The sequence below is a fragment of the Theropithecus gelada genome, chromosome 14, assembly GCF_003255815.1.
Source record: "Theropithecus gelada isolate Dixy chromosome 14, Tgel_1.0, whole genome shotgun sequence".
NCBI classification, from domain to species: domain Eukaryota; kingdom Metazoa; phylum Chordata; class Mammalia; order Primates; family Cercopithecidae; genus Theropithecus; species Theropithecus gelada.
In genome coordinates, this window is record NC_037682.1 from 112,533,421 (window position 1) to 112,550,776 (window position 17,356).

A 17,356-nucleotide genomic window follows, 5' to 3' on the forward strand; every position below is an offset into this window, starting at 1 on the left:
ATAGATTGGTAAGTGACCTGGAGAGGGTATTACCTAGCACCCCGCACCACGTTAGATTTTGCCAGAAATAAGACATAGAAGCAGTGATCTACACTCTGCTTGAAGGAAAAAACTAACCTGTAAGAAACGGAAAAAATATCACACAAAATATAACAATAAAAGTGCTAGAGTGTGTGGTTTGGAATACTAACCATGTAGAAATTCAGAGGAGCTCAAGATTCTAAGTAGTTGAAAAAGCAAAGGAAGGTTGGGTGGAGGAAGCAGAACTGTTTGCGTGTTTGGGTTGTTAATTAATTTTTTTTTTTTTTTATGTCTGGGAAATAAGATCTTGCTCATTGCCCTTGGAGTGAAATATGGTTAATTCATGTTGATGAATTCAGCACCACTCTGATAAAAGATAGTTTGTTATAGCTGTTGTTTTGTTTTTACCCACAGCATCCCTTTTTGAGGAATTCTGGCTTTTAAACGATGCTTCTTCCTGTTTGCTGCCAACACTAGAGATTCTCACCACTGTCTCATCCCTTCGTTTCTTTAAGTTGTATTAGTGGAATTAGCTGCAGATACAAACAGCCTAGCCCTACAGAATACAGAAGGGCTAACTGAAACAAGCAATGAAACTGTCTGAAGTGGATTGGGAGCTCTTTTTAGAAAAAAAGATCAAAGATTTTTAAAATTGGAGGGAAGGAGTAAGAAAACAGGACCGAAGGTGTGGAGCCAGTGTAAAAATTAATACAGAACCAAACGTCCAAATTTCTGCTGTACAGGAACATTTAGAACTGTCTTCCTTTTCAGTCCTTTTAACCGTCCTGTTAGTCACAGCACAAGGAGTCTACCTGGAAAGGTATTCTCCTTGGATTGTTCTGATTAGCTTCTTAGTAGCTTTTCCATTAAAAATAATAAAATGTAACTTCCGTTTCCATCATCTGTAATCCTATAGCACCGAATGGGCTACAAAAGCATTTTAAATCACTAAGATTGGTCAAATGTGAAGGTCAACGGAGAGAAGTCACAAACAGGTGGACAGCACGGGCTGTCATTACTAGGAGACTGTGTGCCCTCAAGCTCAGGTGGTGACAGAACTTTAAAACCCACTTACAGAGGATCAGATGAGAAATAGTTCAGTATAGAGAGACTTGAAGTTATTTTTCTTTGCTGATTTTTCCCTTGTATAAACTAAACTGGTGTGTATGTGTAGTAATTTAGCACAGACCTACAGGTTCCTGCCAGAGTGTGTGTGTGTGTGTGTGTGTGTGGTGTATGGGTGTGTATATGGGATGTGAGTGTGTGATGTGTGTGCATGAGAGTATGTAGCAGTTTAGCATAGACCTACAGGTTCCTGCCGCTGTATGTGTGTGACATGTATATGAGTGTGGGGTAGCATATGTGTGTGTGTGGCGTGTGGGTGTGTATGTGTGTGTGATATGTGAATGTGTGGTGTGCAAGTGTATGTATGAGTGTCAGGGTGTGTGTGGTGTGTGTGTGAGTGTGGTGTAGGGTGTGTGGGTGGTATGTGGGTGTATATATGTGTGTGTGGTGTGTGTATGAGTGGTGTAGGGTGTGTGGGGGATATGTGGGTGTATATATGTGTGTGTGGTGTGTGTATGAGTGGTGTAGGGTGTGTGGGGAGTATGTGGGTATATATATGTGTGTGTGTCATGTCTGAGAGTGTGGGATGTGTAACAGTTTAGAGTAGACCTACAGGTTCCTGTCACTGTATGTGTGCATGTGGGGTCGAGGTGTGGGGTCTGTGTGGGTGTATTCGTGTGGTGTGTGGGTATGTATATGTGTGTGAGTGTGGTGTGGTGTGTGTAGAAGTTTAGCACAGACCTACAGCTTCCTCTCAGTGTGTGAGTGTAGGGTGTGTGTGTGGTGTGGGTGTGTATATGTGTGTGTGATGTATGTGTGTAGCAGCTTAGCAGAGACATATAGGTTCCTGTCTGTGGGTGTAGTGTGTGTGCACCAAGTGGGTGTGTATATGTGTAAGTGTGCAATGTGTGTGAGTGTGTGGTGTGTGTGTGTAGCAGTTTAGCACAGACTTTCCGGCTCCCGTCAGCGTGTTGTGTGTGTGTGGTGTGTGTGTTGTATTGTGTGTGTGTGTGTGTAGCAGGTTCCTGTCCATGCCCCTAATGTCCCTTTCAAAAGACAGAAGGCTTTTCCCATTATTGCTTCAGCCTTTCTCCGTGCTTCTAGGTCACACCGCTGGCTTTAGTCTTCTGGCTTTGGAGGCTTAGTTCTCACTGAACGGTCTTCGATGTAATTTATTTCTAAGCTGAACGCATATGTAGATGCATGAGGTAAAAGGTGTTTTTCCCCATTCCCAGATGAGTGATAAGATGCCTGAGCTGACTTCTTAAAACTTATTCCCACTCTACCTCCATCAGCTGCAAAAGAAAGTCCCTCTAGCATTAGTAAGTGACTGGAAAAACGTGTCGTGCCGATACTGTGATAGAACACAGCCAGAAAGAGCCAGAGCGGTGCAGGCCGGCTTGCATTTACACTCCATTCTTATCAATAACCTCATCATTTTAAGCAGAAAATCATTTTCAAAAAGCTCAGACAATGAAATTGTTCAAATTTGAGTGGTTGAATTGGCCAATAAAGTACAGAATTCAGAAACATTCTTACTCAGGTAGCCTATCTCTTGTTTTGAATAAAACAGCAAATTTGCTAAAGCTGTCATTATTTTCAGAGGATTCAAAGGTCTCCCCGATTGGGCCCCTGCTGATCTTTCAACCTTCTCCTGACACTTCTTACCTCCCTTCCACCCCACACAGCAGTCAAACCGTATCCCCCACTGCCCCATATTGACCCTCCGCATCCCATGTTCTGGGCCTTTGCTCTGGAAGTTGCCAGCTCCTGGAATGCCCTTCCCATTCATCTCTACACTGCCAAAGCCTACCCATATTTCAGATCTAGCTTAAATGCCACCTCCCTTTCGAAGTCTTCATTGATCCCCATCACCAAGGGAGTAAACAACAACCTCTCCCTCTCCTGAACATTCTCAACCCTTTTTTTTTACGACCCTTATCACCTGCTACGTTAAATTATATGTGACACATATGCTGGCCCCCTTACTCCCACCTACCAGAGTGAGGTCTTTAAAGTATAGAGAAAATCCTTTTTCCATCTTCTATCTTTCACAGTGCATAGGATTCCTGGCACATACTTGGTTTCCATGAATGAATGCATGAATGAATGGGGCAAATTCAACTGAGAGCAAATGCACATAAAAATGCAGCAGGTGTGAAACTGAGTGTCAGGGATATGCTAATACACCTTTGATTTAAAGCAACCATGCAAAGAACTACTAAATAATTTATACCAGACAAAAATATGACTTCATTTACTTTACTGGGCATGAACCTAGTGCGAAGAGAGTTGATAATATGTGTAGAGTGGTTCAGAGTTGGTTCCAAACAGTAGGTATGAGGGAATGTTTTCTTCGCACTGCCTGCATGCCTTCTACACAGGTTAGAAGAATTCAGTCTTCCAACTCCCAAGCCAGCTTTGAAAAAATCAATCAGCCTTCTCCCTTCTCTCTTCATTATCCTCAAAAAGTGATCTGTGCTCCAAAATAAAATTACCAAAACTTGGTTACTGGGCTATCCATTTTCATGTAAGTCCAGCAAGGTGGTGCTTGCTCAGAACGGATGCAGTCTTCTTGACCAAAATCATCAAAATCAATCTATGTTTCCTCCTCAGTTGCCAGGAAAACAGACACATTTCCCCTTGGTGATTTGCTTTTAAAATGCGAAACATCATCATGGTTTGAAGGACAACAAATTATAGCTCTGGCATTTAGAGTGATTACCATATTGGGAAGTCTGGCCAGTTTTGACGAGTTTAGAAAAATGCTGCAGTTTTTCTAAGTGTTAGTGTTTGGCTTGAAAACAACAACAACAACAACAACAAAGGAGAGACACTGAGGGAAGGAACCAGCATTTCTCCAGGATCTCCTACCTGTCAAAAACATTTATTTAATCCTTGTGATAGCCCCATGAATTAAACATTACTAACAGGAGAGAAAATGAAGATTTCTGGAAGTGAAATGACATGCCCAGAGTGCCACAGTTAGTGAAAAAGCTTCAAGATGAAGGGCAAAGATTAGAGCCCCGTTCTCTCTGTTTCCATTTCCAGGATATCTTTTATTGCATCACATCACCTGATCCCAGAAAGGAGAAAACCCAGGCAAGGTTCCAAATATGCTTGGTTTTTTGAGAGCTAGGACTCTTGCTTTTTGTTGTTGAAGCAGACAAATCACTTTGATTCTATAACTTTGTTCACCCTTAATCTTTTACATTAGTTTTTGAAACAACCTGCTTCCGTAAATGCTCAGAAATCACCAGTGATGCTAAATATACGACTTAAGAGATGGCATTTGGCTGGTCGCGGTGGCTCACGCCTGTAATCCCAACACTTTGGGTGGCCAAGGCGGGCAGATTGCTTGAGTCCAGGAGTTCAAGACCAGCCTGGAAAACATGGCGAAACCCTGTCTCTACAAAAAAAAAAAAAAAAAAAATACAAAAATTAGTCAGGCCTGGTGGCGTGCACCTGTAGTCCCAGCTACTTGGGGGGCTATGGTGGGAGAATCGCTTGAACCCAGGAGGCAGAGGTTGCAGTGAGCCGAGATCATGTCACTGCACTCCAGCCTGGGTGACAGAGTAAGACCTTCTCTCCAAAAAACAAACAAAAATAATGGACTTTTACTAGAAGAACAGTTTTTATTAGGTTCTCTGACCATGTTTATTATTATTATTAATAGCAATGAGGGTTTATGGTTTTAGTATAGCACACACCAACTAGCCAGGACAGTCGTTTAGTTGACATAAGCTACCAGCTGCTCTGGTTTTTCTTCCAGAGAAAGAAAGCAATGTTCAGTGAGCAGACATAAATATCTACTTGAGGAAAATTGTACATAGGCCGTTAGAGGTCTAGAAGTTTGTCACCCAGATTGGTAAACCAGAAGGACCTTCCCACAGTCAGTGCACCAATTTAGTTTATTTCCCTACCATTAGGACCATACCCAAGCCATCGAGACTACAAAGGTAATCTATCAATTGAAATCCATAAAACTTTATTAAATGCCACATTTGAATTGGTGGGGAAGGAGAGAGTTTTGTGGGTACGGCTGAGAGCTATGAAGGTGGATGAAGCCATGTGGAAAAGGTTATAGACTTTTTCTTCTCTGTAGCCCCTAGAACTAATGGTGCATATTGCTGAGATAAAGAATAACGATCAATGAAAGAAAAAACCTTTAAACAAAGTAACAAGTTCCTTATCACTGTAAGATGTGACTTAATGTTCTGAGAGATACCTTAATACATTAAGAATATCAGAGATTATTTTATTTTGTGAGAGGTCAGACTAGGTGACCTGTTATTATGATAATCATATAAGAGTAGTATAATAACAATAATAGCTGCTATATTTTATCAAGTATTTAATAATTTCCAGATGAGGTACTCTGTTTCATATATATTATTTTAATATTCATAGCAGGTAGATAGTATTTTCCTTATGTTACAGAAAAAAAGACTATGTCACTTGGTCAACATCAATGTTGAAGTCAGTGGTGGAATTAGGATTTGAACACAGCTGCCTGGCTCAAAAGTCTCTTTTTCAGTAAAAGTCTTTTCCAACCCACCTTTGACATCTTATGATTATCAGGCCATGGGGCCTGCCTTCAGACTACCATTTAAAACAGGAGACAGAAGTACCAATATGTGCCATGTAAGAGAGGAGACAAACTATAGTGCAAAGGGGAAATAATATGTAAAACAAAAACATTGTCTCATTGAAGAGACTGGAAACGCAGTCAGAAAACGATAGAAGAGATTTCTTTAATAATGAAAGATATGACTACAAGAGGCATAACAGCAAATTAATCAACTAACAAACTTGATATTCAACAAGTATTTATTATATAGTCCAAAAAATGTTCCTTCAACACCTACTATGTCCACGTTTCTGTCCTAGGCAACTGAAGGATACAGAAAGCAAGGCCCAATGGAAGGAAGTCACTTTCTGGATGACTCATTTGGCCCTGAATCTTAATTTGCTTTTTTGACATTTTTGTTATATATTGTATTGGTACTCAATTTATACTTTGAGGGTTTTTTCCACTAATAAAGTAATACTCATACATTATAGAAAATTTAGAAAATCCAAAAAGTAGAAGAAAGAAACAGAATACCCCAAATGCATTACCTAAAAACACTAGTGACATTTTTTCTTCTAGTCATTTTTTTTTCTTTTTTTTGAGATGGAGTCTCCCTCTGTTGCCCAGCCTGGAGTGCAGTGGCGCGATCTCAGCTCACTGCAAGCTCCCCCTCCTGAGTTCACACCATTCTCCTGCCTCAGCCTCCTGAGTAGCTGGGACTACAGGTTCCCGCCACCACACTATGCTAATTTTTTGTATTTTTAGTAGAGATGGGGTTTCACCGTGTTAGCCAGGATGGTCTCAATCTCCTGACCTCGTGATCCACCTGCTTCAGCCTCCCAAAGTGCTGGGATTACAGGCATGAGCCACTGCGCCCAGCTCTTCTAGTCATTTTTATGTGTTTTTGAGACATTGTGTTCTTACTGCAGGCTACTGCATTATTATCTTTCCATGTACATCAAGCTTATCCAACCAGACTGTGCGCTACTGGAGGCAGAAATTAGGGAGCACACATCTCTGGAGCCCCTGGAGCACAGAGACACAAACTTTGCACAATGCTCTCAGTACAGCAGGTGCTGGAATAATGAATGGATTGATCACTCATTCATTTATCAATTAATAAATGAGTGAACACAAAAAATATAAAAACAAATTTCTTGCCCTTGAGGCATTTCCAATCTGTTTTGAAAGTCAAGTCTATTTGTGCAGCCTTCTAACCCGAGACAATGTGTGATTAAATGCTGAATAGTAATTGTGAGATACTCTTTAGAAAGAAGTGGTATGTGGTGAGGAAAGATGCCCTGGGACAAGCCTAACGAATCTGAGATTATTTTGTTTTTGAACTCTCCAATAAGCCCCCAACAGGAATGGGTTAGTCGATCTCAAGCCAGTTCCCATTCTTCTACCCGGTGCCAAGCGGTCTCCCCATTGACTGTCTCAGAGGACCCACTGTATTCTACACAGGCAAAAGAAACCAGAGCTCCTCTCTCTTCACAAGGGGAATTACCCAGCTAGGGTTTCCTCCCAGCTCTGGGACAAGGAGGGAATTCTAGGCTACATAGCCATGCTGTGGATATCTTTCTCCAGTGGGTAAACTTACTAGAAAAGGGTTTTAAAACTTTTTATAGTTCTGTCTCTCTTTTAAGTTTGAGTCTGCTCAGGTAGAAGTGCTGAAACAGTACTCTCTACTGCCTAGTTATCTGATAATTGTGGTCTCAGGGCCCCTATTACACAACTTGTGTTGAAGCGTATTGGAGCTGGGTAACTTGCCTTGGCTCTGCTGGGCAGCAAGAGAACAACACCCTGGGGACCTGGGGGCTTCTCAGATGGCCTGTATTCAATTAATAGTGCCCAGCTAATCAATAGGGGCATAGCAACCAGGTGGATGTAAGCAGGGATGAAGTTGAGGGATTTTTCAAGTAATCCTATTGGAGAATACCCTGAGCGTAAAGAAATGTATAGTATCAAGCTGCATTTGGCATGCTCCAGCTAAGGCAGTGGCAGCCTGTCTGACGGGATGTCCCCTCCTTTGACAGCTCTTTTAATTCCAAATGAAATGAAAATTCCCTTCTTAGTAATCATTAAGGCTCCAATTTTATTTCCCATTATTAAACCATGAAGTTGGCCAAAACATTTAAATTAAGCAAAATGAAGAGATTTATGAGCAAATTGGACACTAGGTGAAAATTCAAGCCTGATCGCTAAAGATTAAGAAAGACACAATAACCACATTATCGGGGGGAAAAAGCAAATCTCAGAGTAAACAGGAAGAAATGTTCTTTCTTATTTTCCCCAAAGAACCAGCTCTTTCAAACTGAGTTTTTAGATGATAATTTCATGCTTGGTAATGCCCACATGATTTGAGAAATGTTGGAATAAGACTTAAATGGTATTTTAGTCTCTATGTAGAACTAGAGAAGTATGTCAGATTGATAGCCCTCAGCAGCTGACAGCCTCCTATGGAGAAATAACACTGTGCTGAGAACAGCATGAATTATTTCAGATCCTTCTTGCCCTAAAGACAGAACCCTGCTAGGTGGCCAGTGTGCAGGTCAGAGATTAAACTTGTTTGATCTTCAGTTCCTCCATTGAGACTACCATGCCGGAAGGAAGGATGCTTCCAGCTAGCCGAGTGTCCACGGGTGAGGGACATGGCTGAGACCCCATTCAAATTCCTTATCAGAGGCTGCCTTCTTCCAGGAGAAGAATGCTGTTGCAGGGGCAAATTTGAAATGGTAACTGAGAGATGAAAAGTTCCACAGTCAGCCACCCAAGCCAGCAGCTATTGGAGGCATTTTAATTTAAGACCAAAGCATGTCAAGGAGATCCCTAATACCATCTATAGGTCCTAAGTGTCTTTCAGTTGTGAGGAGAGATAGTTGCCTTAAGGGCAGGTGAGGACATCAATTGTCCCTGGGGACGCTCAGTGAAAAATCCATTCACTTTGAATTGAATACCATAGCTTGCCCTGAGGTGGATGTAAAGGTATGCACTGGAGGTTAGTTTTAATTACTGCAAGATTCTGCTGTTGTCAAAGACAGCATTCCCCCATACACCTGCTGTGGTACCTGAAATCGCCATCAATAGAGTGATTTCTTTGTGTTAAGGAGGTATAATACTGAGTTCATCATTGTAAGTCAGTCGTAGGCCGAGCGCGGTGGCTCACACCTGTAATCCCAGCACTTTGGGAGGCTGAGGCCGGCAGATCACCTGAGGTCAGGAGTTCGAGACCAGCTTGACCAACATGGAGAAACCCCATCTCTACTAAAAAAAATACAAAGTTAGCCGGGCATGGTGGCACATGCCTGTAATCCCAGCTACTCAGGAGGCTGAGGCAGAAGAATCACTTGAACCCGGGAGGCGGAGGTTGCGGTGAGCCAAGATCCCACCATTGCACTCCAGCCTGGGCAACAAGAATGAAACTCTGTCTTAAAAAAAAAAAGTCAGTTGCTCCCCAAGAGCAGAGGTCAGGCATGCGACAAGGGAGAGGTCAACTCCTGGACGGTCACACGAGGCCTGGGGCCAGGAGACCCACACCAAGGATCCTGGGGTCTGAGAGTGTGGAGGCACCAGCTACTGTGGAAACCTGACATAGGGGTGAGGTAGGGGGGTGGAGAAGCAAACAGATATTTCTTTCATGTCTATTGTGTTCCAGACCTAAACTAGCCACTTTAATACAAGTTATCGTATGTAATCATCAAGATTAACTCTCTAAGGTAGTCTTGTTACCCTCATTTTAGAGCTGGAGAATTGGAGTCTCAGGGAGTGTAAGTACTTTGTCCAAGTTCACAAACTTCTCCCAGCACGGATCTGAGCTCAAGTTCGCCAGAATTCAAAGATCCTGGTCTTTCTGGAACAATATGCTGGCTCCCTGGAAATAAAAGAATAAGAAGCTCATTTCACAGCTGAGTCAGCCAAGATTCACCTTGCCATAGGGGCCTCTGTGGGAGATTCTAAGAACCCCCACAGTCTCACTTAATAAAATCTTCCAAGATTGCAATGGAGGTGGAATCTCTACATGAGAATGGGAGTCTGGATATGATAACCAGATTTCAATCCCCTCAAGACTCATCTTCCCCTTGGAGTCTTGTCACAAATCACTGTTGCCATCTTTGTTTAGGGTGCCACTTTTGCTCTTGCACAAATGAAACTCAAACTGACTTAAAATTTTTCCTTAATTCCCTGTAGCACAGCTGCAACAAAGCTGAAATGGTAAAGTAAGGCTAAACAAAAAGGCCCAGAGATAACAAAGGAAAATAAACACAGATTAAAAGGTAGCTAATTAATTGAGCTTAAGAGTTGTGATGGCTCTCCAAGGCATGGTCCATCCTCAGAGGGCCCCTGCACAGGCTCCTGCCTGCTTAGCTTCTAGCCTGCCTCTGTGGCAGAGACCAAAGTCCCCATCCCATCCCACCCCAAGCAACTTGGAACATCTTAAAGCATGTTTGTGTTTCTGCAAGTTCAGGCCATTGTCTAAAGCCAACCCTCAAATTTCTAAGCAAATGCTTTCCCCATGCAAACAAGCACCAATCTGGAATTATTTATTTTGGAGTAGCACCAAATTCATAACTCAACACGAATAGGAAAAGGTTATGCAGCATAGGAAAAGAGGAAGAACTTTTTATGACTTGTCAAAATATGAATACCAGCAACTCACTTTTATTTTATTTTAAAAATTTATTTTAGAGACAGTGTCTCTGTTTGTCACCCAGGCTGGAGTGTAGTGGTACCATCATAGCTCACAGTAGCTTCGATCTGGACTCAAGTCATTCTCCCACCTCAGTCTCCCAAAGCGCTAGGATTACAGGCATGAGCCACCATACCTGGCCTCATTTTTATTTTAAATATAAGTGCTCATTCGCTGGGTATGGTGGTGTGCCTCTGTAGTCCTAGCTACTCGGGAGGCTGAAGCAGGAGGATTGCTTAAGCCCAAGAATTTGAGGCTACAGTGAGCTATAATTGCACCACTGCACTCCAGCCTGGGTGGCAGAGTGAGACCCTGTTTCAAAAAAACAAACAAACAAAAAGTGCTCAAAGCACTGTGGGTAATTGATTTCTTTTATCATAGTCATTGGGACCTAATTGAATAAATTCTTCTCATGAACTGTCCACTTCCTTTAGAACAAGGCTATGTTCTCACAAAGCTACCAAGTCAGCTTTTGTCCGGAACTTGAAGACTTTCAAAACAACAATGAAATAATACGTCACATCCATCAGGTAAGCAAAATAAATAAACAAAAATCTGATAGTACCAAAGCTGGTAAGGAGGTGGGATATAGGAAACTTTCATGTATCTGTCTCTGGTAGATGGTAAACTGGAGAACAATTTGGTAATATCTAGTAAAGGTAAAGTGAGGAACATTTATGAATCATCAATTCCATATCTTGGAATATACTCTAGAAGAATTCTCACAAATGTTCACAAGTAGACGCTGACAAAAAATATTCACTGCAATAGTTGGTAACAGCAAAACAGATGCAACCAAAACACCTAGAAGCAATTTAAAAAGTATACCAATGAAAAAACAGATTTTGAAAACTATGACTTAATCAATACAATGCAGCAATTCACAGTAGTAAAAGTGAATGGACCAGCTCTACATATTTCCATATGGATAAGTCTTTACCATACAAGATTGAGTGAAATCTCCTGTAGCTCAGGTGAACTAAGCTGTCACTCAAATTCAGTCATTGACCAGGAAAAACACTTTCTCAACCGTCCTTTCAAAGCAATGTTTTTAATCATATGGACATGGCCTCAGGTATTTTAGGAGGCTGAACTATTGATTTTATGCCAGCAAAGAAACTTTTCCTAAAGGGTCTCATGATTTAGGTGCACCTGTAGTATGTGGAGGGAGCCATTTGTACTATCAACAGTGGAGTACAACAGGTACGAGCAGAAAAACAACCCAAAAAGTATCTGCCGATCGCAAGTGTATAAAAGGAGCAGTAACCCAGTTAAAGGAAGGCAGATAAGTAGTTTTTTGAATCAGAATGTGTTAGTCAAAGGAAATCTGGAAGAGAGTCTTCAAGAACTCAGATTGCACTGTTGCTACCAACACAGTAAAAGGTTTGAGAAGTGTTTGTGTTTTTCTTTACTAGAGTATTAAATATAATCAAAGGATCAATAATCTGAGTTTCTACCCAAATGATTTGTAGTCCTATGTGGTATTTGGAAGAAAGTCATCCAAAATAGAAAGTGCTCACAAGAAATCAGGGGGAAAAATCTTCCCAATTAAAGCATGGATGTATACAGGTGGCATGGCACAATGGAAAGTCAGAACTGAGTCAATTCTGCCTCTACCACGTATGAACTGGTGGTGTTTTGGGCAATTCATTTAATGGTTCTCATCCCCAGTTAAAAAATAAAATAAAATAGAACTTCTTACAGCTTTGCTGGGAGGCTTACAGAGGTAACACATGTAAAGAACATATGTACAGGGCTTGGTAAATAAGAAGGGTCCAAGAAATGGTAGAGATGATAATGATGATGAGGACCAAGAAAAGAAGAAGAGGAAGAGGAGGAGGAGGAGGGGAAGGAGGAGAAGAAGGAGCCCTTTTTTCTTTTTTTGAGACAGGGTTTTGCTCTTGTTGCCCAGACTGGAGTGCAATGGTGCGATCTTGGCTCACTGCAGCCTCTACATCCTAGATTCAGGCAATTCTTCTGCCTCAGCCTCCCAAGTAGCTGGGATTACAGGCACCTGCCACCACACCTGGCTAATTTTTTTGTATTTTTGGTAGAGATGGGGTTTCACCACATTGGCAAGGTTGATCTTGAACTCCTGACCTCAGGTGATCCACTTGCCTCAGCCTCCCAAAGTGCTGGGATTATAGGAGTGAGCCGCCACGCCCGGCCAGAAGAGCCCTTTTCTAGGCTACTGTCAGCTACAGCCTCCTTCAAATATTTATGGTGCTGATGGGAAAGGAACAAAAAAACTATGCAAATGGATCAAAAGTCTATAAAGCACGTAGTGGCAAAATGTAGTTTATTGCACTTAGATGATAACTAGCCACCCTATTTTACTATTGTAATTTTTGTGGCGTTGATTTACTTTATTGTTTGCACAATATTGATCAGCAGAGAGCTGACTATATGGACTATGTTATACGGGACCCCTGCAGAATTAGTCTTATGGAAGGACCCTTTGGTAAGATGTTATTAGCTGAGATGGAGCCCAGTGAAACTCATTAGCACCATTGTAAAGACAGTTTTTGACAATGAGGTTCAGTGCATTGCATCTTACACGGTCTATTCCTAAGTCTCTGGGGAAAATGCCTATCTGATCTTAGAGCCACAGACAGCTAAAAATATCTTGAGCAATTAGTTTTATCCTATAGATACTGGGAACTGACAAGGTTCTTTTCCTTTTTTGAATCAATATCTGGAGAGCTAAATTTGAGATCTATTGGTTAAATGCGTTATGTCATCACGGTGTGCACTTTTAACCCTGCTCTGGAGTTCTCTTTGTTCCTGTCCTTGTTTTTCTTCTCCTTTCACCCTACTTTTAGCTAAAAAACACACAAATATATAGATACACAGATACATATACCTACACTACAACATAGTGCTCCAGACTGATCTATAAAAGAAATTAAGCAAAATATTGTCACTCTGGGTGGTCTGAGAATAGATTAATACAGTGCAGACTAGTCAAAAGTTTTGTTTTTCCCATAAAACCTTCATATACACGTTTAAATGCAGCTCTTAAAAAGGCAGTTAAGTTGTTAACCCTCACCTAGATCCTAAAGAAGCATTTTTCCCAATACATCATTTCTAATATACTGTTTTGCACCTCAGGAATTGAGGTGTTAAAGTGCTGCTTGAGACATGCTGGGAAAACTCCAGAAAATAACTTGCAAAAATAAAAACAGTTCAAGAAAGCAATTTTATGTTCCATTTTCCTGGTGGGATACCATCTGGGATGGGGCAGCACTACTTATATGTAAGCAAAAATCTACGCTGTATGCTAAAAGAAAGATGAAAGCAACTCCAATGCGAGACACTAAGCAGGAGCGCTCAGGAGATTATTTTCTGGGGCTGAGAGTCAAGGCCTTGCACTTTTTCAGTCATCGTCATCTTTATACGTGAAAGACCATCGTAACACTTTTTGCCTTCCTTTTGCTCTCTGGCGCGTCTGCTTTTATTTTTAAAATTATAGACATTAAGCCTCGCCATGGGTTCAAGGGTACAACTTAGCTCACTCAAATTACGTCCCCTGTCCCTGACTAAGAGGAGTGCACAGAATTCAGCATTATAACTCCGAGTGAGGTGAGGGGGCCTCAGCTCTGAACCACGTGTGCTTCTCTCTTTTAGGAAAGGCACATTGACACTCCCCCAACCGCCCCCCCCCGTCCCCCCCCCCCCCCCCCCCCCCCCCGCCCCAGTGGGGAGTGTTTTGCTTCATAACTCTTGGTAATTCTTTCAATTTGTTTTTTGCAATTGTTTCTGGGCCAAATCCTGGTGAGGTGCTATGAAGACGGATGTGACTGCATGAGGAAAGAATGTGAATTTTTAGCCTAAAAGAAAGGTGAGGTAAGGTCCCTTCTTTCATGCTTTCATTTTCCTCCAAATGCTGAATTGACTTTTCTTTCCAGTTGCATAATTAATGAAGAAGGGAGGGCAGAGTCTTGTGAAGAAGTCTGGAGAGACATTTCTCAGGAGCTTGTAGGATTAGGATTAGTTGCCATAAAACAGGACACAGAAGCCCCCATTCTTCCCTGAAAAAGATAGAACATGTGGCTTGTGCCTTATTCCCTTCAGGACACATCATTCCAATGAGAGCCAGATACAGCCTAGTGGTTAACACGTTGCCTCTGGACTCAGGCTTCTGGATTCAAACCCCAACTCTATCACTTTATAACGTGTGCTTTCAACAAATTGAAGCACTTTAACTTCACTAAGCCTAATTTTTTCAACTATAAAATGGGAATGACAATATGTGTATTTATTTCATAAGGTGGTTAAAAGAAAGTGTTTTTTTAGAGCTAGGGTCCTACTCTCTCTCCTAGGCTGGAGGGCAGTGGCACAAATATAGCTCACTGCAGCTTTGAATTCCTGGACTCAAGGAATCCTCCCACCTCAGCTTCCCTCCCAGGTAGCTGGGATTACAGGCATGCACTACCATGCCTTGCTAATTCTTTTTATTTTTGTAAATATGGAGCCTTGCTAAGTTGCCCAGGCTGGTCTTGCACTCCTGGCCTCGAGAAATCCTCCCACCTTGGTCTCTCAAAGTGACATGAGCCATTGCACCCAGTGTTTGTAAGGATTAAGTAACATAATCTCTATAACACATTTAGGGTAGTACCCATGCATATGCATATTAGGCACCAAAAGATGTTAGCCATCATTATTTATAGGGTCAAAATCACTTTAAATATGGTTGATCCACAAATTTTTCATTTTTATTTAAAAAACCCTTCTATTGAAAAAATATTCTTCATGCTCCCGCAAAATAGGGTCATTGTTACACATTTAGTATAAAGTGATTAAAAATTAGTATTTTTAAAATTATAGGTAGTGATCCATATTTGTTAAAGTAGCACCTATGTATTTAAGAACTGTTGTTTATTCAGGGTTTGGTGCAGTGGGATTTGCAGACCCCCTTTTGAAGAGCTCTCCAGGACCCTCTGAACCTGAGTCCATATCTAGAGAAATCTTGCCTCCCTGCAATCCCGTGTCTGGTAGAGCAGTAATCAGTGACATGGTAACAGGTATCCATGACAAAGGGCTCCCAGGCCACATATGCTGCACAAAATATACTTAAGCCATTATTTTCTTTTGCAGAACTTTGTGGAGCATTTATAATGCAAATGTGTACAGTGACTCTCTAAGAGGGTGATATGGAATGGTGCTTTTCACAGACATTTTTGACAAGAGCTGTGGTATGTGTGCATACATGTGCATGTTTGTGTGTGTAAATCGCCTGTAGCAACTTGGGAACATGAAGGCTTGAAAACACACCTTTCTTGGACCTCCTCTTCCTGCATGTCAGTGGCTTGTAAAGCTTCTCTTTTGTTTTAGTACTACTGTTTGCTGGCACTGCTGTTGACCTCCATGTTACCCATTCCAGGTACTACAGAGCTGCCCCTCTTCTTAGGATACTATGATCCTTTGAATGAGCTCTGCAACGTATTGCTTCACTCTCTGATATTACAAGCTCTTCTGTGAAGAAAGTTGGAGAAAATTCCCAAGGTATGGCCTAGAGGGGTTTGATCCCATCCCCGCCCAAATCTCATCTTGAGTTGTAGTTCCCATAATCCCCATGTGTCATGAGAGGGATCTGTTGGGAGGTAATTGAATCATGGGGATGGTTACCCCCATGTTGCCATTCTTATGATAGTGAGTGAATTCTCACAAGAGCTGATGGTTTTATAAGGGGCTTTTCCCCTTTTGCTTGGCACTTCTCCTTCCTGCCATCATGTGAGGAAGGACATGTTTGCTTCTCCTTCCACCATAATTGTAAGTTTCCTGAGGCCTCGCCAGCCATGCTGAACTGTGAGTCAATTAAACCTCTTTCCTTTATAAATTACCCAGTCTTGGGTATGTTTTCATTAGCAGCATGAGGACAGACTAATACACCTGTATAAGCTTTCCTCCCTTGCACACCACAATATGGTGACTCAAAAGGATCTGAGCACCTTGACTCTTATCTCCTCTCAGGTAATTTTTTACTCATTCTGGAAGCTGGGAAAATCTTTCCCCACTTATTTTTAGGGTGCTTTAATTTCAATATCTTCTTACCCCGCTGGCAACAAGAATACCAACTTCTCATATAATAAGACTCCCAGCAACCTGTTCCAGAGTTTCTCAAGTGGACAAACATATTGACCTTTTTCCTATTTTTCATCAATGACATATTTATAGAGTGCCTATCTGAGCTAGGTATCTGTAGAGATACAGATAAGTATATTTTGGAGGTAGACAGCATTTGGTAGAGTCAAAAATGATTCCATCATACTGACTTCTTTAGTAATTGGTATGGAAAGTGATACTGTTTACTAAAATAGGGAAGATTAGATTGGGAAAGGAGCGGGGGGACTGAGATTTCTCTCTGGGGCATGTTAAATTTGAGACGCATATGGGCTATCTAAGTGGAAATATTTAATAGGCAGTTGGATATGCAAGTCTGGATAAGCAAGTCTAGTGGTCCAGAGATGTCTGAGCTCCTTATTTAGAATTTATCAACATGAAGATGTTATTTAAATTCAGGGCAATAGATGACGTAACCTAAGGAGAAACTGGAGTGAGAAAAGAGAGAAGCCTTAGAACTGAACCCTAGGCAACCTCGAGGCTTGCCCTGCAAGATGGACAGAGAACAATACGAGGGCACTAGAGTTGGGGATGTTTGCAAGGGAGTGTTTGGACAGGGCCCCAGGTTCTGTAAATTCTTGAGTCTTGTCCTGCCATAGCCATATAACCAATTCTTCACTTCCCTTTCCCCACTCTAATACTTGCTGTACAATGTATCAAATATATACACATACACATACCATATATACACATACACACACCATATATACGCACACATGTAAGAGACAAGGACATTCTTTACTTTTGTGAGGCCTTTGCCTTCTCCTTGACAAATTCTGGGTCTAATGGGGTTACATACAAAAAAAGACACTTATAAAAGCTATAATAGAAGAATGAATAAAGGATTTGGGAACATAATGGAAGAAGCAATTCAATTTTGCCTGGTA